Genomic DNA, 22,622 nt, shown 5'->3' on the forward strand with positions numbered 1-22,622 from the left:
AAAAGAAACACAAAGGAAACTAAGGAGTCTCTGGCCAGAGATATCAACTCAACAGTTAATCATCATAACTGATATACACAAATAACTGAGGACTCAAACTGAGGAGTTCCCCTCCCAAATGAAACTTAATTACAATAAGTTCCCCAAAACAAAACAAGGAACTAAACTAAGAAATTCAAGGAAATCGACCAATGATTAAATAAGAAAATAAACAAAACAATTAAGCCAAACCTTGATTAACACTCACACATACACACACACACACACACACACACACACACACACACACAGCCCAGTCCAGATGGGTGCTGAAAGTCCTGATTGAGCTCGTGGCGTCCCACTGATCGGAAGCCCGGTCAGCACGAGCAGCAGCCACACGCATCCAGCAGCACCACACCCGCAGAAGCAGGAGAGCAAGCCGACAGCAGGAAGCAGGTTGACACACACGCAGCCGACGGGAAGCCCAGTCCAAGCCGGCGAAGCAGCAGCAACAGCGAAGCAGCGATAGCCGCAGTAACAGTAGTAGCAGTGGTAGCAGCGGCAGCAGTAGCCGTGGCTAAAAGACCATAATTAAACAGCAATGCTCCTACTTAGCTTAGCGTTCGTGTGTTCTGGTGGCCAGCTGGGTAGAACCGGCGTCCGCCCAAAGAGGGAGAGGGGTGAAGAGAGTCACTGCGGCAGGGGAAGGCAGCCACTGCGTATCCCCCGTGCAGCAGGCTACGCTCCGGTCGGCAGCGATAGACCACCCTGGATAATCGCCTCGACTGCAGGTGAGACGCCAGACCTAATGAAAAGGTTACGGTTTCAGATACATAACACGCAGCCGAATATAAATACAATGCTAAGGTGTGCATACCTGTATTCTGCAGCGAGCGGCGAGTGCAACGACCTGGAAGTGGGCGGGGCGAAGAGGCAGGAAGCGAGAGGTCAGGAGGAGGGACACGGCCTTCCTTTATCCCCTTCGCCTGAGCGGTGATAGGCTAATAGCCCAGAAAGGGCGTGGTGAAGCCACAACTTGCATTCAGTGTGGCAGTGGTATCTCATACCACTACAATCCACCCCCCCCATTTTCATCGTCGACCCGACGATGCTCCTAACAGAGCGTGTCTCTAAGACCATGGTCTAAAGAAAGCAGACACAGCATTCGACTGAACGGCTGAGGACACAGCCTGAGACACCTCGTGGGCAGGCCTGGGTAGATGATGGAGATTTGAGTGTTGGCCAGCTGTAGGTCGGGCCGTCCGTCGTCTGACAGCTTCATCTCTCCTTAGAGGAGGGATTGTTAAGGGAGCAGCACCGACAGAAGGTGGCTGCACTGTCAAGTGGGCAGGAAGCACAGAGGATGACGATGGCGTACAAAGCACAGCAGTGTCACTACTCCCAGAAGAAGGAGCGGCCAAGGGGGCTGAAAGAGCTGAGGGCGAACGAACTGTCGAGGCAACAGGTGTTGCCGATGCTGGGGCCTGTTGAACTACAACAGGATGCCCAGCTGGTGGGGGGATGGTGTCCCTCACCAGAACCATCAAGTCCTCGTCATCAGATGAGCTCTCAGCCGCTGCAGGCCGGTCAAGGGAAATGGGAAGGGGAGCAGGGGTGTCGCCTGAAGCAGCCACCCCGACTATGGCTTTAAGCAGCGTTCGGTGCACCCGTTTGACCTTGGCAGGGTCGTCCTCTGGGGCAACTGTATACACTGCACCGTTGCCGGGGGGAGCTTTGATCACCTGATGCACTACAGGATTCCACCTGTCCTGGATCTTATGACGACCTTTCCAACCAAACTCCTTTAAAAACACTGCCTGTCCCACCACAAGCGGCTGTGACCGGATGGACTGATCATGATTTTCTTTCCGACGTTGGGCTGCCTCCTTCAGCCTGTCCCGGACACCCTCGAAAGCCAAGTGTAACCGGGTCTGATGCTCCCGGACCCAATCATTCACTGTCCCATCGACAGGATCCCGCACTCTTCCCAGCAAGAAATCAACAGGGAGCCTTGCCTCCCGACCAAACATGAGGAAAAACGGGGATTCCCCAGTGGATTGATGCGGTGTGGTGTTGTAAGCGTGTAGTAGTTGTGGTAGACAAGAGTGCCAATCATGCTTTCGGGAGGTTGGCAAAGTGCGCAACAAGTCATGAAGGGTGCGGTTAAAATGCTCACACTGACTGTTACCTGCAGGATGATACGGTGTGGTGCGGGATTTTTCAATGTTGTACAGATTGCACAGCTGTTGAATGAGCGCACTTTCGAAATTGCGACCCTGATCGGAATGAATGCGTGCTATTCCCACCCGCGCCACCGTAGAGGCACGCTGGTCACGGGTGGGAATAGCAAAGGTGTACTTGCTAAAAACATCCGTCAGCACAAGGATGTTCTCCAGCCCATTATGGGTTGGTTCGAGCATGGTGAAATCCATCGCCAGGATTTCATTAGGCTCCGAAGCAAGCAAGTGTCCCATGAAGCTGCGAACTGGTGGCCCGGCGTCCTTAGCCAATTGGCACCGCTCACACGTTTGACACCAACGCTTGACATCGGACGACATCCCCGGCCAATAGCACCGCTGCCTGAGCAGTGCTAAAGTCCTGCCCACCCCCTGGTGGCCGTGATTTTGATGGACCTCCATGAGGACTTTATCCTTAAGTGCAGCTGGCAACAGCACCTGGAGAACCACTTCTCCCCCATCAGGGTGAGAGACTTGCCGGTACACCACTCTGGCCCGCTCAGTCAACCGCTCCCACTGTTTGAGAAGCACCAAAGCTGATGGGGATAACTGCTTGCGTTCTTCGTGATTCGGGTATCGTTTCTGCTGCCAAAACCCAAAGATTTCCTGGGTCACGGGATCGGCACACTGAAGTTCCCCAATGTCTGCCGGCAAATACTGCGGCAGGGCCTGGACAGCAGCCTGACAGGCTACAGGTCCTCTGACCTGGAGGGCATGTTTCAAGGGCTGAGGAAGTGATGTGCCGGAGACAAATGTCTCAAGATCTACAGCTCTTGGTGGGTGCAAGCGAGACAGCGCGTCCGCATTTGTGTTACTCTTGCCAGGGCGGTAACGAATCTCAAAATCGAACGACGCAAGTTGGGCTGCCCAACGTTGCTCAAGGGCTCCAAGTTTAGCCGAGGACAGGTGGCTAAGCGGATTATTGTCTGTGAAGACAATGCCTTTGTGACCAAGCAAGTACTCACGAAATTTGTCCGTCATAGCCCACTTCAACGCCAAGAACTCCAGCTTCATGGAGCTGTAATTGGCTGGATTTCGCTCTGTCGGTCTCAGACTTCGGCTGGCAAATGCTATAGGGCGGACCTTTCCTTCCTGCTCCTGCGAGAGCACGGCACCTAGGCCTCCGTGGCTTGCGTCGACTTCCAAGATGAATGGGAGGGAAAAGTCGGCATATGCAAGGACCGGAGCTGTGGTAAGCTTGGATTTTAAAGCGTCAAAACTCTGCTGATGTCCTTCGGTCCATTTTGCCAAAACTTGCTGTTCTGACCGTCTAGACTTGGACCCCACCAGATCAGCGACAAGGCGATGTAGAGGGGCAGCCAACTTGGCGAAGCCCTCCACAAAACGGCGGTAGTAACTAGCAAATCCAAGGAAGGACCGCAGGGCCAAGATGGTGGTGGGAGGCTGCCAGTTGGCTACCACTTCAACCTTGCTTGGGTCAGTGGAAACACCCTCGGCCGAAATGACGTGGCCCAAATAACCCACTTCTTTTCGGAAGAACGAGCACTTTGACAACTTTGCCTTCAGACCTTCATGCTGTAACCGCTGCAGCACCACTTCCAGTCTCTCAAGATGTTGTCGAAAGGTAGAGGAAAAAACCACAATGTCATCCAGATACAATAGCAACGACTGACATTGTTGATCTCCAAAGACCCGCTGCATGAGTCGCTGAAAAGTGCTGGGTGCATTCCACAACCCAAAGGGCATACGGTTAAACTCGAACAGTCCGAAGGGAGTACAGAATGCCGTCTTGGGTCGGTCAGCCTCGGCCACCGGAACCTGATTGTACCCGCTGGCCAAATCCATAGTGGAGAACCAGCGGGCTCCAGTGAGTGCATCCAGCGATTCCTCAATCCGAGGGAGAGGGAATGCGTCCTTTCTAGTCCTGTTGTTAAGCTGTCGGTAGTCTACGCACAGGCGTAAGCTACCGTCCTTCTTCTTAACCAGAACAATCGGTGAAGCAAACGGACTGCAACTCTCCCGGATGACCTGCGCACCCAGCAGCTGGTTGATGTGTTCCTTGACCACTTCGTACTCCGACGGTGGGATACGCCGGTAACGCTGACGGATGGGAGTGTCGTCAAGAAGTGGGATCTCATGCGTTATTAAGTTGGTGCAACCCAGGTCGCCATCGTGAGAAGAAAAGACTGAAGCATACTTCCAGAGAAGGAGTTTGGCTTCCTTTTGTTCCTCAGCTGACAGAGCAGACAGATCAATCGCATCCATTTGATCCTGCAGCGTAGGAACCGCAGCCTGGGATGCAATGGTGGCCAGGTAAGATGGAACCTCCGTAACACCAGAAGTTGAGCTCACCACACAAACCTCACGCAAAGCACCAACCTCTGTACGGGGGTAAAGCAACACATCAGAAGTGCCCACATTTACAATGGGTATGTACACAGTACCTCCCTCAACTTGAACCAGTGCTGGAGACGCCAGCAGCCCAGCAGGAAGGCCCCGCTCCAAGGGCTCAAAAAGCACAGAAGTCCCAGAGTGCTGGGCGGAACAGGTGGCTGGAACAAGCTGCATAGTGCCACCAAAAATACGGCAAGCTTTCTTGCCTCGCAGCTTGACCTTGCCAATGAAATCAGAAGGGGAAGTCAGAGAGGCTTGATGACATCTCTGCAATGCCTGAACCACAGACTGTGGTGCTTCAGTAACGGTGGGAAGATCGAACAGGGCAGAGCCATGTTGCCCAAACAAGGTACGATAGCATCGTCGTAAGATGTTCATCCCTAAGACACCCGGGGCATGAGGAGATGCATCGGCTGGAGGGTCCTTGACAACCAGTATTCCACACCCTGGCAAAGTCCTACCACAGAGCTCGACATCAAGCTCCAAGTAGCCAAGGTATGGTATGGGCAATCCATTGGCGGCTTGAAGCTGAAGCCAATGGCAAGACTGGAGTTTCTCTTGGTCCCAAGTCCCAAAATGTTGCCGGAAAAAGCCTTCCCTGACCGTGGACACCATAGACCCAGTGTCCACCAAGCAAGGAACCTTTACTCCGCCCATAACCACATCCGTGTGTGGACAAGTGCCGACTAGCTTAGCTTCTCCCTCACCCCCCAACATGACTGGTGAGCCAGTGGCAGCTCCCCCCGAACTTTGGCTCCGCAGTTCGACGGGCGCTAGTTTTCCGAATGCTGACCTGTATCTTGCCGAGCGGCTGGCCGCCGGGAAGGAGAAGGTGGAAGAGGGGCATGGCCCCGTCTGCACTCCCTGGCGAAATGGCCAGGCTGCTGACACCGCCGGCAAATTACTGGACCACGGTAAGGAGGATGGTTACGCTGCTGATTGATCGGCAGCTGAGCAAGAGCTTCTGTGAGACGATTAAGCTGTTCCTGTTGGAGCTTCAGCATCTGTTTCACCTCCTGCAATTCTGCAGCCTGGGGTGGACTAGCCACTAAAGGAGCAGTCTGGACACCACACTGCAAGCCCATCATCAAAGGAACTGAGTGGCTTCGGCCCCGCACACCCCCTGGCAATCCCTCTCGCTCCCACCTAATTGCCTCCACCCTAGCCTCCAGCAGGGAGACAGTAGGCTGCCTACGTACGAGTTGTTTTAGTTCTTGGCGAAGGGAACCATCGATGACGTTTTCAATAAACTGATCGCGCAGCAAGACGTCTGCATTTGGCATCTCGCTTGGAGCGCTTTGTTTCACCGCAGACATCAAACCCATCAACGCAAGGGAGAACTCTTGAAGGGTCTCCCCATCTTGCTGTCGCCTTAAGAAAAACGCCTCTTGCAAAGCAACGTACGAATCAGAACAACCATACAGCTCTCGCAAAACCGCAATAATTTTAGCTGGATCACTTCTATCTGCAGTCGAGCGATATTTTATTTCTTCACGCGCCTCTCCCTCTAAATGGTCATAAAGAAAGTACGCTTGATCGAACGGGGACAGGTGGCGAGCCCTCATGCAAGCTTGAGCTTCCTCAATCCACTCATCTAGCCCTATACCTGATCTACCCCTAAACACTGGGCACTTCCTATCTCGGGGTACAAGGACCAGTCGCTCTGTGACAGGAGTGGTAGAAGTGGATGATGCTGGGAGATGTTCAGCAGGAATGGTAGGTGCAGCACTAGGACCAGGCACGGTCGCAGCCTGCTCCTGCTGCAACCTGACATTCTCCGCCCTCAGTTGTGCCACCAAATCCCTCAACTCTTGTAGCTCTCCCTCCATTTTCTGCAACTACGCTATGAGTACCGCTGCTACAAAAAAAACACAATGGACCCCCCCGCTGGTTCGCCTTAAGCTGCTGCTTATTCACACACAAACAATCACACAGGCAATCTGAAAACCCAAAAGACAAAGAGGAAGGAAAAAAAACAGAACACACGTCTCCGTCTCCACTGAGTTGATCCTGCCGACAACGCCAGATTTGTGGCAACACGAGGGGGTGATTATTAATTTATATAGTAGGGGATCTCTTTACCGACAACGCCACCTTGGGGTAGGGCCCAAGGACCCATATTAAAGGTGAACTATCACCAGAAAGACACTCAGGTTCGTTCGTTCAGGGAGGCAGGAGACGGAGTTCAATGATCATAAAAAAAATATTTTATTAATTAAAACAACGGGGTTTGGCACAATAACCAAAAAAAGGAGAAGAGAGCCCAACTAGGGGATACAGACTGAGGCTTACTGGCTGGAGGAGGGGGTGACAAGGGGGAGTGAAGTCCAAAAAGAAAAGGGAGAGCACCCCAAACACACAGCAAGAACGTGAAGTGCACACAAAGCAAATCACCACCACCCAAGGAAACCACCACCACCACCGTCGGCCTTCAGCTGTAGGGGAAAAAGGAGAGACATAGTCAAGACTCAAGTATAAAAAAAAGAAAACAAACAATATCCCATAACATAAGGAAACAAATTGTAATGGATTAATAAACTGACAAATATGGATTTAGATCAATAATAAATCAACCAAACAAAAGAAACACAAAGGAAACTAAGGAGTCTCTGGCCAGAGATATCAACTCAACAGTTAATCATCATAACTGATATACACAAATAACTGAGGACTCAAACTGAGGAGTTCCCCTCCCAAATGAAACTTAATTACAATAAGTTCCCCAAAACAAAACAAGGAACTAAACTAAGAAATTCAAGGAAATCGACCAATGATTAAATAAGAAAATAAACAAAACAATTAAGCCAAACCTTGATTAACACTCACACATACACACACACACACACACACACACACACACACACACACACACAGCCCAGTCCAGATGGGTGCTGAAAGTCCTGATTGAGCTCGTGGCGTCCCACTGATCGGAAGCCCGGTCAGCACGAGCGGCAGCCACACGCATCCAGCAGCACCACACCCGCAGAAGCAGGAGAGCAAGCCGACAGCAGGAAGCAGGTTGACACACACGCAGCCGACGGGAAGCCCAGTCCAAGCCGGCGAAGCAGCAGCAACAGCGAAGCAGCGATAGCCGCGGTAACAGTAGTAGCAGTGGTAGCAGCGGCAGCAGTAGCCGTGGCTAAGAGTAGTAGCAGCGGTAGCAGCGGCAGCAGTAGCCGTGGCTAAAAGACCATAATTAAACAGCAATGCTCCTACTTAGCTTAGCGTTTGTGTGTTCTGGTGGCCAGCTGGGTAGAACCGGCGTCCGCCCAAAGAGGGAGAGGAGTGAAGAGAGTCACTGCGGCAGGGGAAGGCAGCCACTGCGTATCCCCCGTGCAGCAGGCTACGCTCCGGTCGGCAGCGATAGACCACCCTGGATAATCGCCTCGACTGCAGGTGAGACGCCAGACCTAATGAAAAGGTTACGGTTTCAGATACATAACACGCAGCCGAATATAAATACAATGCTAAGGTGTGCATACCTGTATTCTGCAGCGAGCGGCGAGTGCAACGACCTGGAAGTGGGCGGGGCGAAGAGGCAGGAAGCAAGAGGTCAGGAGGAGGGACACGGCCTTCCTTTATCCCCTTCGCCTGTGATAGGCTAATAGCCCAGAAAGGGCGTGGTGAAGCCACGACTTGCGTTCAGTGTGGCAGTGGTATCTCATACCACTACACTAACATAAGAAGTCATAATTCTGATATGAAAAGTCAATGCTATGAGATAAAAATGTCACAATTCTGAAATAATAAGTAAATTCTGAGATCTACAATAAAATTCTGAAATGAAGTCAGTAAAACATTAATTATAACCTAAAAAAGCAATAACTAAGATACAAAGTCAAAATACTGTGATGAAATTCATAAATCAGAAGAAGTCATAATTCTGAGGAAAAAAATTATACACATTTATTGTATGTATTATATTGGTTTCAACACTGATATTATTTGCGTGTAATAATAATGTCCAGTGGTTGGACAGGGGTGGTGAATTCTGACTTGGTTTCTCTGGGGACTCACAACTCCTAAAGGCTGAGAACTACTGATAAATCCAGTGAAAGCATGGGATGACATAAGGTATATAATACAGTATGTACAGATGTAAACTGTATTGACACTAATAAAATATGTGTTATGACTTCAAGCAAGATAGTCAAGTTGAGTTCAGTTTAGAGGGGAAGGTAGGTCAATAAATGAGTTACTATCATAATACAGTAGCACAAGATGTTGCTGAAAAAAACGAGTTTTAATTTGAATATATTGTACCTCCAGTAGCATACAGTTTCTGTGATAATGTTGTTTCTGGGATGCATGTAACAGCATAGCTGGTAATCTCCATTGACGTGCTGTATCTTTTATGCTTAACAGCTTGAGTAGAGTCATGCTGATGGCCAACATTGTGGTTGTGATCAATAACACTCATTTGGATTTGTGCCTGCATGGTGATGTCTCTGCGTACTTCAGCATAGAGCTGTGGAACACTTCAAGGTCCCCTAAATAAAAAGGAAGATTTCATTTAGATATTTTCAACTCTATATATCTGTAACAAAGCCTCACAATATTACATTTCATTTCTAATGCTTTGAGGGAAAAAGTACATATTTTTTTAACTTGTACATTTGCAGAATCACATTATCCATGTTTCTCTAAGTGGTGTTCTGATTCACTGATGTCATCTTCTTCAGTCAATAGTCACTGAGCCTCAATATATAAGTGTGAAATTTAGGGATATATGCAGTCAACCTAATGCTCATGAGCTTATCCAAACTTACCTGTGTGTTTGAACAAAGTCATTTGACTTAGGTCTCTCAGGAGATTTTTATCTAGTACAACAGCCTTGAGAGCGTTGCAGGCAGCACACCCCTTCTCCAGCCATTTCTTCCTTCTTTGTTGCTCATCACTGTGGTCATCATGGTAACATTTGTACTCCTGCCCATCATCTTCCCAGCGGTGGATACCACATACATCATACAGGATAGAGGTCCACCGGCGTCTCAATTCCGATTGTTTGAGGAAATTTAGACACTGTTTAGCAAATTTCACAAAGTAAGTGTTAGCCACTTCAAAGTATCCTCATTTGGCTTCATCTAATGATAAACACCAGCAATTCAATTACCATCACTTACCTAGGACCAAGACAGCTGCAAGTAAATAATAATACCCCATAGAAACGTTATTCTGAACATAACTTTTTAAGAGGAATAACATAGCTATGAAACAGCTTGGCAGCTTTATGCTTGGCAAGCAGCAGTTGTGACTCGAAGATCTAAAAAAAGATGGTGAGCTTTGAAAAAATGTCTTTTGTATCGGCAAACAATTCCAAGAGAGAAATAAAAATGAGCCTGTTTAGAGTTTTACGTTTTATAATTCTGAAAGGTTCATATGACAAAAGATAAAATAAATTAAAATTAAACTAAGCATCACCTTCTCATCTCCACCACAAGAGCTGCACGACCACCAGAAGTGATTGCCCAGAGACTTGATCCATGGCTGCAGGTCCCGGTTTTCTTTCTTCCTTGCTGCTGCAGTTGTCTTCTTCTTTACACCTAAATAATATATCAAGATAAAAAAGAAAAAGTAAACCCTGTGGAAAAGCCTCGCCAAAGGTCAAATAAAATCACAGTAAAGCCTGAAGTCTACATCTGTTTCACTGATTTCAGTTTTTATAAGCAGAAGTTATACTTTTCCCACAACCTTGAAGATTACAAATTATTCAACACATTGTATAATGTAACAAATAATATTACCTTTTGCAACATGCCATGGGTCAAACTGATGTCTGAGGTCAGGGTAGGACTCCCTCATGATCTTTTGTATTGATGGAGCCAGTGGTACTGTAACAACATCAACACTAACTCCAGAGTCCAGCAGACGATTCAGCCCCCTCTGGAAACCAACAGACGCCACTGCCGGTGAACTTGTGGTCTCTGATACTTGTATTGTTTATTGTAGCAGAAAAGAAAAAACACATGCAGAATGACCCATAAAAGCAGAACATAATGATTTAACACACTAAATGACTTATCTTCTTTGTTGAGTAAACTTAAAAGCTGTAGCAAGTGTATGTAGCACTGTGGCCTGGGGAATCAGATCTGTAGCTGAAAAATAAGTTACTTGCAGGGTGCTGGCAATTATGATTTAATTGGATGATAATATAAGAGTACAACTTATCGCATGTATGATCCATAACTGCAATATCTACCTAGCATCACCACCAATGTCTGCTGCACATGCTGTGTCCTGGAGTTCTGACAAAAATTTTTCTTGCATGTCAGTGTAGGCTTTGTGAACAACAGGTATTAGATAGGTTGATTGCAGTGAATAATATGATGACTTCTTTGGCAGCTGTAAGTTTAGAACATCAGCCCACTCTGCAGTTTCATTCTGTGTTGTCCCAGTAAAAAGAATGGCTGCTGAAAATACCAGGTTATTCTCAGGCATTCCACGGACCTCAGGACAAGATCGCCACGCTCCCTTATGGCCATTGATGCATATCCATTCTATCTTGATCATGGATCCATTAGTGGTTATGTTCTTCTCATCAATAGCTACACCACGTGTGTCAAGTTACAAAAAGTTCCATAAGGGCTGACTCATTTACAATCCACTTCATCTCGGACCAGTCACTGCTCCGTTCTGCTGCGGCAATGCTCATGTCTGAGGAAGATGTTCTTGTGGGGGTACATGCACTACTCAGTGGAAGGAATGTGCTGTCATCTCTTTCACAAGGTGGTTCTATGGAACTCACACTTGTATTCAGTATCTCAGATGCAGCTGCTGAGCTTGGGTTCTCTGACTTTGAACGAAAAAAAAAATAGTCAAGTCAAATACAAAGTAAAGTGGCTTACTGTTTATTGTTTATTTGTGTCCTTAGCTGCAAAATGGATAGGTTTTGAAGAAGTGGTGTTTTTTTTTTTTTTTTACTACATTATGTGGAACGCATTCATGATTGACAGTTACATGCACTGGGCCTCATTTTTACCTTGTGAAATTGTAGCATCAGTTCATTCTGAAAAAAATGTATGCAAAACAAAATGTAAATTCATGCTTACCTGTGACAGTGTCCAGGTGGGAGGTAGGGCTAGGTATGTACCAGATGATGATGGTTTTGTTCTTGGAACAGTTTCTGCAGGGCTGGTGAGAACCACCTTCAAGTGTTAAATTTCAACTCTAGACTTCAGAGGGGTTTACTGAGGGAGTCCAGAAAACACTTGGTCCACTTCTTGAGGGTTTGAATCAATGTTGGCCTCAGATTGTGTTGTTGCAGCCATTGCAACAGGAGTGCATGCCTTTGAAAACATAAAATCAAATATTGTGTTGTAGATTACAAGACAGATTCTCAATTGTGTTTTACAAACACACACACAAACACACACACACACACCACACACACACACACACACACACACACGAGAGGTCCCGGGTACAAATCCTGGATGAGCTCCCACTTATGTTACAAACCAGGGGAAAGGGAAGCAACACAAAAACCCATAGGTTATAAGATAAAGCAGTTTATTGTAACTTAAATGAAGGAAAACTGATTAACGATAAAAGGAGAACAAACCAAGGAAGAGGGCCAGTGGGTGCTGTTTAACTCAAAAACAAAATATAACAAAAAGAGGACTCACTAGGAGCTTAACCTACGATCTGACTAGTCAAAAATAAAAGGAAAATAAATTCTGATTATCTAATCTATCTTTTAAAACAAACAAAATGCAAAACAGCACCCACTGGCCCTCTTCCTTGGTTTGTTCTCCTTTTATCGTTAACCAGTTTTCCTTCATTTAAGTTACAATAAACTGCTTTACCTTTTAACATCTTTGGTTACTTTGGTGATCCTTATTATCACAACCACACTTCCACATAGTTGCATAATAACAGTCATGTCATCATATTACATTATGTTATGTAGAAGCTTCACTGGTAAGATGACCCTGAGTGATTTGCTGATCATAACGTCACTAGCTGATTCTTGATAGCCAGTTCGTACATAATACCGTTAGCTTCGAACCAAGTGCTACGCGCCATCTAAGCTAGCTAGTAGCTAGTTGTTCTTACCTGGGGTGCTGGCACAGCAGCAATCTTCAAAACATGTTTCTTCCTCTGTCCTGGATGTGTAGGAACATAATCGTCCTTGTTGAAATGCACACTACACACACAAAGCTTTTTATCATTGCCACTTTAGTTTCAATGTTCAAACCTACCGCAAGATGCCAAAGTTGCCTAATAGCAATGTCTGTGACAGGAAAGCGGTGAAATATATACAGCGAATCAGACAGGTTTTTGTTGCTACAGCCTGGAAAATCATGCACCATTTTTATATATTTTCTTGTGTAACAATATAAATCTCTCTCTAGCTCTCACATTAGCTCTCTCAGGTCGCAGCGGTCACCATCCAAGCGCGTAAACACCGTCAAAAAGCTGATAGAGGGTGCCTGGCTGTCAACAGGCGGCACCGCACAGTGATACGAAGGGAGACTATTTTGAGCGCATATTGTTTTGGAAAGCAAAACGTTTCATTTTTGTGACCTCAGCAAACTAGCCGGAACCACCTACTTCAACACCAGAACCAGGTCAGACCTCCACTCACAGGACCAACCTGATCTCACAGAAATACGTGAAATGACCACGACCTCTTAACACCGCATTCCGTGGTGGCAGCACGTAATGGGTTGAAATTACGTGCTGCCACCACGAAAACAATGCCAATGTAAAGTCAATTAGGATCCTCTCCCGTGGTGGACACACGGATTCCCTGATTCAATCACGTCACGTCAACCTCGTTTTCCTCAATGATATCTTTAACATTCCTGTACACACACAAAAACGCGGAAGTGTTCTTGATATTAAAATGGCAAATATATTCCTCTGTTATAATTTCCCACCAATAATAATAATAATGATAATAACGTGATAGTTCGGCTGTTCTAGATATTTGTTATAGCCTGTTCAAATATTCAATCACAAAAATGCCGTTTCTAGAGAACTTGCTAAAATATCTGAAATGAACCATCATGCCTACTTTTTCTTAACATATTTCATCTAGGTGCAGTGTCATTACTAGTTCAGCTTTACTAGATATTAGATTTATTCAGTAGATCTAGCTTTTTACAACCCTATTTTACAAGCTTTAAACGAACCTACTGTCCCAAAAATGCCGTTTCTAGTGTATTAGCTAAAATATCGAAAATTAGCGGACATCTTTACTTTTTCTTACCATAGTTCATCTAGGTGGAGTGTAATAACTAGTTCGGCTTTACTTGATATTAGATATATTCAGTAGATATATATTTTTACAACCCTATTTAGAGCCCTACTTTGCAAATCAGAAGAACTACAACTATGTTGCTGATATGTATCAAACTACATGGCGCGGTCCCAGGGAATTGTAGTTTTTTAAAAATCTAAGTGTTTTTCCCAGATTTGGAAGTTGTAAATACTGAATTGAGAGTACACTGTGGACTTTAAGGGGATGGTAAACACATTTGTGAAATCAGATTTTAAATATCTAATTTCTAAATGGGAGAAAATTAATTTTATCCATATCTGACAGCACCCTCAGTTGTTGACTACACTCACATGATAGCTGAGGTCAAGAGCTCTCTATAACAGTTGGTCCCATGTCTGTACCCCCTTTAGTTGCTGAGTTATAAGCCCTCAAACATGCACTGAGGTCAAGGTTCAAAGGTCAATGGCTGAAAGCAGGAGCCATGTAGAATCATCATACTGACATATGTCACTCTCCAGGTTGAGACCTTTCCAATGATGTATTTGGTTTAGCTCTACGACGAAGTTTAGATTTTTTCATTTTTTGGACACAAGCCATGCCAGGTGTAGTTTCAGAGAGCACTTTGAAGGCCCCGTGTATAAAATGAGTTTTGTTTGTTTCTTTGCTTGTTTTTATCTTTTTTACTGTAGATAGTTACTAAAATGAGTCATCCTCAGACAATACAATACTACTAAAAAGTAAAACCAATAATAACAATAATGAAATAAGCAAAAATAATATTAAAATCATATTGAAATGTTAAAATCTATTTACAGAGTGAAATGGTAGCCTAATAGATAACTTAGATAATATTTATTATTGTTTAGACACCTTATTATTGCTTAGATACTATTTAGCCTATTATTGTATTTACTTTTAGCATGTTCTACTTTTGAGTAATTTCCGAGAAGTTATGATAAAAAAAAATAAAAAATTACAGACTATAGGAGACAACCTCTTCAATGTCTCACGTCAATTAATTAACACTATTTGTCGGCTTTTTATAATGCCTTTGTTGTTTTTTTTTGCTGCTGTCTCCAGTTGAGAGTGGTGATTTGCTAAATACATTCTACAATAATAATTAGATTAACATTTGGTCTATAATATTGTTGGCTATATTACGCATTTTAATTAAAAAAAACGTAAGAATAAAAGAAATAAACACAGAAATAATTACTTTTTTTTTATTGATACTCCTCTCTGACACACACACACACACACACACACACATTGAACACGCGATTGAATGAATGAATGAATGAATGAATGAATGAATGAATGAATGAACATTGGAAGTGGTTCAGCCGCAGTCCCGCCGGCTGGCTCACATTGAGATTACATTTGTTTTTTATTACTAACAAAATGTTTTATATTGACCGTATGAATGGTTTCGTTTTCAAATAAATATTTGGAAACGAAAATATGCTTTGGTGTACTTTTACAGAGTTTTGCAATATGTATATAGCCTACCTGTATCAAAATGTATAATTATCAGCAGCGGTTTGTGTGACAGCTGCCACGGTCGGAGGTATAACCAGCGGGGCAGCCGCTGGTTCTGTGGCGCTGGCTTGGGGTCCACTCTCCCCTGGTGGAGTGGAGGGTGGCCGGGTTGCCAGGGGCAGACGGCTCCATGTGATGGTGTTTCCTCTCTGGTTCTTCCGTGCTCAGCCTTATTTTTATCTTCTTATTTATTTATTTATTTATTACTGGCGTTTGGATTCAGTTACGGCAGACGGATGGCAATCTGAAATGGAATGAAGCCCACAGATGGCAGACAGCAGCTACAAAACAGTAGTGGAACGCGCCCCATCCGCCCACAGCACAATGCTCTTAAAGCCCCACCCTATCAAAAGCTGGCAAAATACATTTATTTTATTTTATGGCCTTGACATTAACCTGTCATATTGTTGAGTTATCAAGAACACTTCCGCGTTTTTGTGTGTATACAGGAATGTTAAAGATATCATTGAGGAAAACGAGGTTGACGTGACGTGATTGAATCAGGGAATCCGTGTGTCCACCATGGGAGAGGATCCTAATTGACTTTACATTGGCATTGTTTTCGTGGTGGCAGCACGTAATTTCAACCCATTACGTGCTGCCACCACGGAATGCGGTGTTAAGAGGTCGTGGTCATTTCACGTATTTCTGTGAGATCAGGACACAGTAGGGGAAAAGTCACTGTTGAAGCATGACACTGCTAATGAGTATGTCATTCAACTTCATGTCAAAAAATCTGAACTATCCCTTTAAAAAGGCTACAGATGCACTTTGGTAACTGGTACACAGTTTCCTATCCAGCCAATCGTAATGATAATGGGTTTTAAGGCGGGTTTTAAAAATGGACAGAGAAGGAGCCTGTCTAACGTGGAGCGGCAGACTGTTCCACAAGTTAGGAGTGCAAGGGTGATGCAGATCAGAGAGGTAGGGCGGGGCAACACCATTTAGAAATTTAAAAACAAATAAAAGAATTTTTAAATAACTGTAAAATGCACAGACATCCAGTGAGTGAGGCCAGAATGGATGTTATGTGCTCTCTCTTTCATGTTCCAGTTAAAAGTCGTGCAGCAGCATTTTGAACCAGCTGCAGACTTAAATGATGAAAGCTGGACTTCACGACTGCACTAATTTGACGATCCAGTTTAAAATCACTGTCCATCCTCAAACCCAGATTTGTAACTGTGGGCTTCACATGTGGTGTCATATGTGTCAACATACATTGTCAAAACCTTACTTAAGTAAAAATATGTAAGTATTATCAGAAAAATGTACTTAAGTGTGAAAAGTAAACATACTCATAGTGCAGTAAAATTATGGCATATATGTCTGTATACATGACATGCATAACTATTGTATCTATCTCTGAAAAGTCAGGAAAACAGCCTGCTTTTATCAGCTTTGTGACAATGACTTTTCCAGCTAATCCAAGAGACTTTTTAAAGAGTTGATGTAGCTTCAGAAGGAGGAGAATTTTCTCAACACATCATTAATACTTCATCCCTCAGTTTATCACAGACATTTAACATCAACACATCTGGATATAGGCCTACATGGTTTTCACTGGACAGGAAGGGAATATAAAATTTTAATCTGAAAAGTAAAGTACCTCAAATTTGAGTACCTTGAGTAAATGTACTTAGTTACATTCCATCACTGATGTTAGCAGAGTATAAAAAACATTGGCTCTAGTTTTGTTTAAATGCTGCTGAATTAAGATTCTTTTCATAAATAATACTGGTAAGCAGTAGTTAAATTCATCATCAGCCATCGTTCAAAAAAACATAATAGGCAGCACTTTTGAGAAAAACACACACATCACAAAGTTTCAGTAACAATACTAGCCATTTATTGCTCAGGTGACTGATTCCATATCCTTCAAATCATAACATCATATAGAAAGGTCAGATACAGTCTTCACAAAAGTAAACACTCTTTGTAATTAACATCCTCAAACAGGCACTGAGTTTTGGAAATATCGAAACTTCCTAAAACACACCCTAAACTCAATAGCTACAGGCACAGAGTGGTGGCAGTAGAAGTTACTTTTATTTCTCAGTGATCAAAAGGATATTATTTACTGATTTTCTACAAACAGTCAAATTATCATCAGTTTGTTTTACAGGAGTATATTGTCTTTAGCATGAGCATTAATAATACAATCTGACCAACCACAGAAAAAATGGAAACCAGAGCCGATAAAGCTCACACACAGAAAGAAGAGTAATACACTGCACAGACTTGGATTTCATTGTGTCACACTCTCATATTTCCCCATGTCCAGTGGTAACTCATTGTAAACCAAGCTGTGTGGTCGCAGCAGCATTTTTTTTTGCTATTTTTGCTACATAGATGTATCAGTCCTTTCCAGGGATACACTCAGCCAAACCTTAGCTCTTAAACTACAATGAACTCAAAGGGGCTATGATGACACACTCTTGTGCAAGCATAGCTACTTAACGGCTACAGAAATCAGGAAGTGAAAGATTTGTTCATATCATGTGCACATCACCTAACTTTGCATTTTCTTTGCAAAAGAGCTCTAAACAGAACATTTTACCAAAAGATGAAAAGAACAGGGCAAAGAAAGAATGTGGCGCAAGATGGGGAACAGAGAAGTTAGGGCCTATGGTCTTTCTTTCTCAGCTTCCTTTATGTACTGCAGCTGAAACCAGTGCCTTTATTACATTATAAACCATTTCCTCTGTGAAATCACCTGCTCAAGATAAACAAACATACTTACAAACACAGACACTCAATTAACCACTGGGTTGTGGTGGAAAGTTTTGGTGTTATTACCATGAGAAGGGCAGATGGTGCACAGCACACAACAGCAGCCTGTTTTGACAAAAAATAGAGAGCCTTGCACTAACCAGGAGTGTATTACACTGCAGTGTTTCTTTTACTCACGAATAAAAAGATTTTTAGTAAATTGTTAGTATATTTACAGTAAAAATCCAAACTAAGATAGTACACTTTTGCTTGAGTTGTGCTTGCAAAAAATAAGCCTTTACTTGTACTTTTAATAGCTGTAGTCCAGTTGTAGGCACCACAAATAATAATGGCGACACATATCAGAAACTAAAGAGTGAAACCCTGACATTTGTTTAAATGGTGCTGAATAAAGATCCATTCATTAGTGCTACTAGGAAGCAGTAGTAAAATTCATCATCATCAGCCATTGTTGTTGCATTCACAAAAAGCTGCAGCTCATTTGCACATGTGTGTGCGTGCAATGGGAAGATGTTTGCTTTCATCATGAATAATGTTAATTTAGGAGTTGGATGAAAACCAATGGCTTGGACTTTGCTGCTCCCTGTAGCAAACGCCAGGATGCGACAGGGGCTCATAGTTCTCAGGAATGTCTCCTCACCCTTGGTTAGAGTCCTGTCTCCAAATGTGTCTCTCAGCTCTTTATCTAAAAGCAAAGGAAAACTAGTCTTGACTTGGAGACTGGAAAATACTCAAGTTTAAGAAAGACTGAGTCAACTATTTGAGTGACTAATGGATTACTGTTATGTCTGTCACTTACAAGCAATCATACAACAACTGTATTCTTGTTTGTGGTACATAAACATTAGGTAAGTGCAGCTTCATGAGTTGTAAAGAATAAAATTAACCTGTACATTTCCTGGATTGCCTTATTGTATTATCTATTGAATTACAACTTACCTCCGACACATTGGAGAAATTCCTGAAATTTTACCACCACCAACTCCTCCCTACCTCTCTGTTACTCCCCAATACAGAGTAGCTTGGTTTGAGAACACCAGCAACAAAATCAGCTGCTAGATCTTTGTCCTCTCTTGGTATGTCAAGCAGTACACGCAAGCTGGGGTTCTCTCTCAGGAGTGATAAAACCTGGAGGGAAGTTCAACACCATAAAAGACAATGCCATAAAAATGAGTAGCTATGGTTAAATATTGCAATTTTTTAAACCACAAGCTGTTTTTTAAAAGATTTTCTTTAAACTAATGTAACTCTGTGGCCTTGTTATAATGATATGTATTAAGTCCTTTAATAACATTTTGTTATTTTATTATACCAAATTAATGAGCAAACATGATACAAAACTGTGATAGTGGGGCGGCATAGCTCAATATTTTTCTATAATTGTTCAATTTTGTGATAAAAGCACCAAATCTGTCATTTTAGGTAATTCTTATCACGCTGATGTATGTTCAAGTGTTCATTTTCTCAGATTAGTTTGGTTTTAATTCGTTATTTGATGCTATAAACACAGTCTGACCACCCGGGCTTCTATTTTGGTACTTCCTCTAACCGGCAGTATGCATTTGCATATTAGCTAAATATTTAGTTTCACCAAGCACATTTAGATTTAACATTTAACATTTAGGTTTAGATTTAAAATTTAGATTTACATTTAATGTTTAGATTTAGATTTAATATTTTGATTTAGATTTAACATTGAGATTTAGATTTAATATTTAGGCCTCTAGTTTCGCAGACCGGGCGAGGCGGAGGCGCAGCGCACCTGCGCTTCGCCAACTGGGTGTGGCCAGGCGGATTTTGCAAGTTTGGCACACCGTGCGCCTGGCGCAGCTACTCCTCTTTCCCACCTCCGTCCCTCCTACCTGTGCAAGTCGGAAAGAGGGAGGATAGAAGGCGTGGAGTGGGTTTTACACACATCACACCAATCAAATGAGCCCCTCTCCTCGCCCTTAAATGCGCCGCACAAAGGCGTAATGAGAGTTTACTCAATTCGCCATGGCAGAAGAGAGCAGCAGCGTCAGATGGCCAAACTTCTCACAGGAGGAAACTGATGTTTTGGTCCGGGAGGTCCAAGCTCGCAGTGTCCGAATATACGGAACTGCGAGCAGACCTCCACGGGCTGATGATGCAAAGGTAGCCTGGGAGGAGGTCACCACAATTATAAATCAATGTTGCGTTTCTCTCGTGCGCGCGCTCTCTCTCTTTCTCTCTTGCAGTCTCACTCTCTTTCTTTTCTTTTGACTTTTCTAGATGACAGATGCTGAATATATACTCCCTATCTGATGCTGTGGCTGTTTGTGGTTGGTTGAGAGGGATGTGAACTCATTAGTTTGCAGCTGTGTTAATCAAATCAGGTTGGGTTTCCATTACGCGTGCCGAACGTGCCAAACGGTGTCAAACCCCTTTGATCTGACATCAGATGTGACGGGACAGTCGATATAGAGATACATTTATGTGCTGATTGCAGATAGTTGCATTGAATAGTGGTTTCGTGGCTATTTATTACATTATTAATGTGCCTGACATTCTGGAAACCTGCCTGTGAGGTTTTGGTGACGTGTGCGCACTGTCCGCTGGACAGCCACACTTTCACTTACACCGGCTGCGCTGACAGTAGACCTGGGGCTCTAGTTTCCCGGCACAGCGCAGGGTGGTGAACCCCGCGCAGAGCAAGTTTCGAGCAGCGCAGCCCGAGAAGCGCTCGGTTTGGTAGTTTGGCAGACCGAGGTGCGCTGAGATGGGTGTGGCGGCGCAGCAGGGGGAGGTGTCGACAGATCCAGCTTGGCGTAGTGACAGTTTCGTGCCAAAAGGCTTCGCCGAAGGTGCGCTAAAAGCTTGCCAGCTGAAACCAGGTCTACTGTCAGCGCAGGTGGAGCGCAGCAGGTGTAAGTGGAAGTTTGGCTGACACCTCACAGGCAGGTTTCCAGAATATCAGGCACATTAATAATGTAATAAATAGCCACAAAACCACTATTCAGTGCAACTATCTGCAATCAGCACATAAATGTATCTCTATATCGACTGTCCCGTCACATCTGATGTCAGATTAAAGGGGATTGGCACCGTTTGGCACGTTTGGCACATGTAATGGAAACCCAACCTGATTTGATTAACACAGCTGCAAACTAATAAGTTAACATCCCTCTCAGCCAACCACAAACAGCCACAGCATCAGATAGGGAGTATATATTCAGCATCTGTCATCTTAGAAAAGTCAAAAGAAAAGAAACAGAGTGAGACTGTGAGAGAGAAAGAGAGAGAGTGCGTGCACGAGAGAAACGCAACATTGATTTATAATTGTGGTGACCTCCTCCCAGGCTACCTTTGCATCATCAGCCCGTGGAGGTCTGCTCGCAGTTCCGTATAGGAACAGCCTGTCACTCACGCCCTGGAGCTGGTCTTCCACTCCTTGGAGCTGGGCTTCTAACCCCTGGACCCGGGATGTTAGAGAGCCCAGCTCCCTCTCCAGCATCCTGACCCCCCCCCGAAGGTCCAGGAAGGGCTGGTCCCATGGCTGCACCCGGGGCTGTCTGGTCTGGCTGCGCGCGGCCTGCGGAGCTGCCCCCAGGTGCCCCCGACTGTCCCCCCGGCTCATCCTCCTCCTCCTCCTCACAAGATGATCTTCAGTTTTACGTTCTAAAAGCTTTTTTTTTTTTTAAATATACATTTATACTTGTAGGGCTTTAAGTTTCCGTTTTTAATTCACAGAGCCTGGTTATTGTTGTGTTTGTGTCAAAATAAAGTTTATCAAACGTTTTCACATCTTTGATTTTGTGATTTACATGCCAAAATGATCACAATTCAACTGGGAAAGACAAGTTCATTTTACAGGCTATGCATCATCAGCCCGTGGAGGTCTGCTCGCAGTTCCGTATATTCGGACACTGCCAGCTTGGACCTCCCGGACCAAAACATCAGTTTCCTCCTGGGAGAAGTTTGGCCGTCTGATGCTGCTGCTCTCTTCTGCCATGGCGAATTGAGTAAACTCTCATTACGACTTCATGCGGTGCATTTAAGGGCGAGGAGAGGGGTTCATTTGACTGGTGTGATGTGAATTGGCTGTGTAAAACCCACTCCACGCCTTCTCTCCTCCCTCTTTCCGACTTGCACAGGCAGGAGGGACAGAGGTGGGAAAGAGGAGTAGCTGCGCCAGGCGCACGGTGTTCCAAACTTGCAAAATCCGCCTGGCCACACCCAGTTGGCGAAGCGCAGGTGCGCTGCACCTCCGCCTCGTCCGATGTGCGAAACTAGAGGCCTATGGCTTTAGTTATTTGACCACAAAGTTTACATGTTATAGAAATCTTAATTTTCTAATGAATTGTGAAGATTTTGATATTATTACTCTGATTTTGTATGATGAGAGTTTAATTAACAGAATATTTAGTCCTTAGTGTTGAAACTTTCATTAGCCCAGAGAGGCTGATAAAATAATCTGCATCCAAGCAGATTTTTCAGTATTGGATGCTTGTTTCTTATTCAGCTGACATGAAGCACGACTCGTGACTACTTATTTTTATACTACTACTTATTTTCATCTGCTGGAAAGAATTGTCCAG

The 22,622-nt window shown here is 44.4% G+C and overlaps 1 long non-coding RNA gene across 2 annotated transcripts; it reads right to left on the reverse strand.

The window, feature by feature from the left end:
• Positions 1 to 11,099: 11,099 nt before the first annotated feature.
• LOC144467397 (uncharacterized) lies at positions 11,100 to 13,208 on the reverse strand. Of its 2 annotated transcripts, XR_013493629.1 has the most exons (5): positions 12,933 to 13,208; positions 12,773 to 12,804; positions 12,627 to 12,676; positions 11,621 to 11,857; positions 11,100 to 11,364 (listed from the first exon to the last, which is right to left on the reverse strand). It is a non-coding gene; the product is annotated as an uncharacterized LOC144467397 (long non-coding RNA). The 2 variants fall into 2 exon arrangements; XR_013493628.1 differs by having other exon boundaries at positions 12,773 to 13,208.
• Between the last annotated feature and the right edge of the window lie 9,414 nt (positions 13,209 to 22,622).

The sequence above is a fragment of the Epinephelus lanceolatus genome, chromosome 16, assembly GCF_041903045.1.
Source record: "Epinephelus lanceolatus isolate andai-2023 chromosome 16, ASM4190304v1, whole genome shotgun sequence".
Taxonomy (NCBI): domain Eukaryota; kingdom Metazoa; phylum Chordata; class Actinopteri; order Perciformes; family Serranidae; genus Epinephelus; species Epinephelus lanceolatus.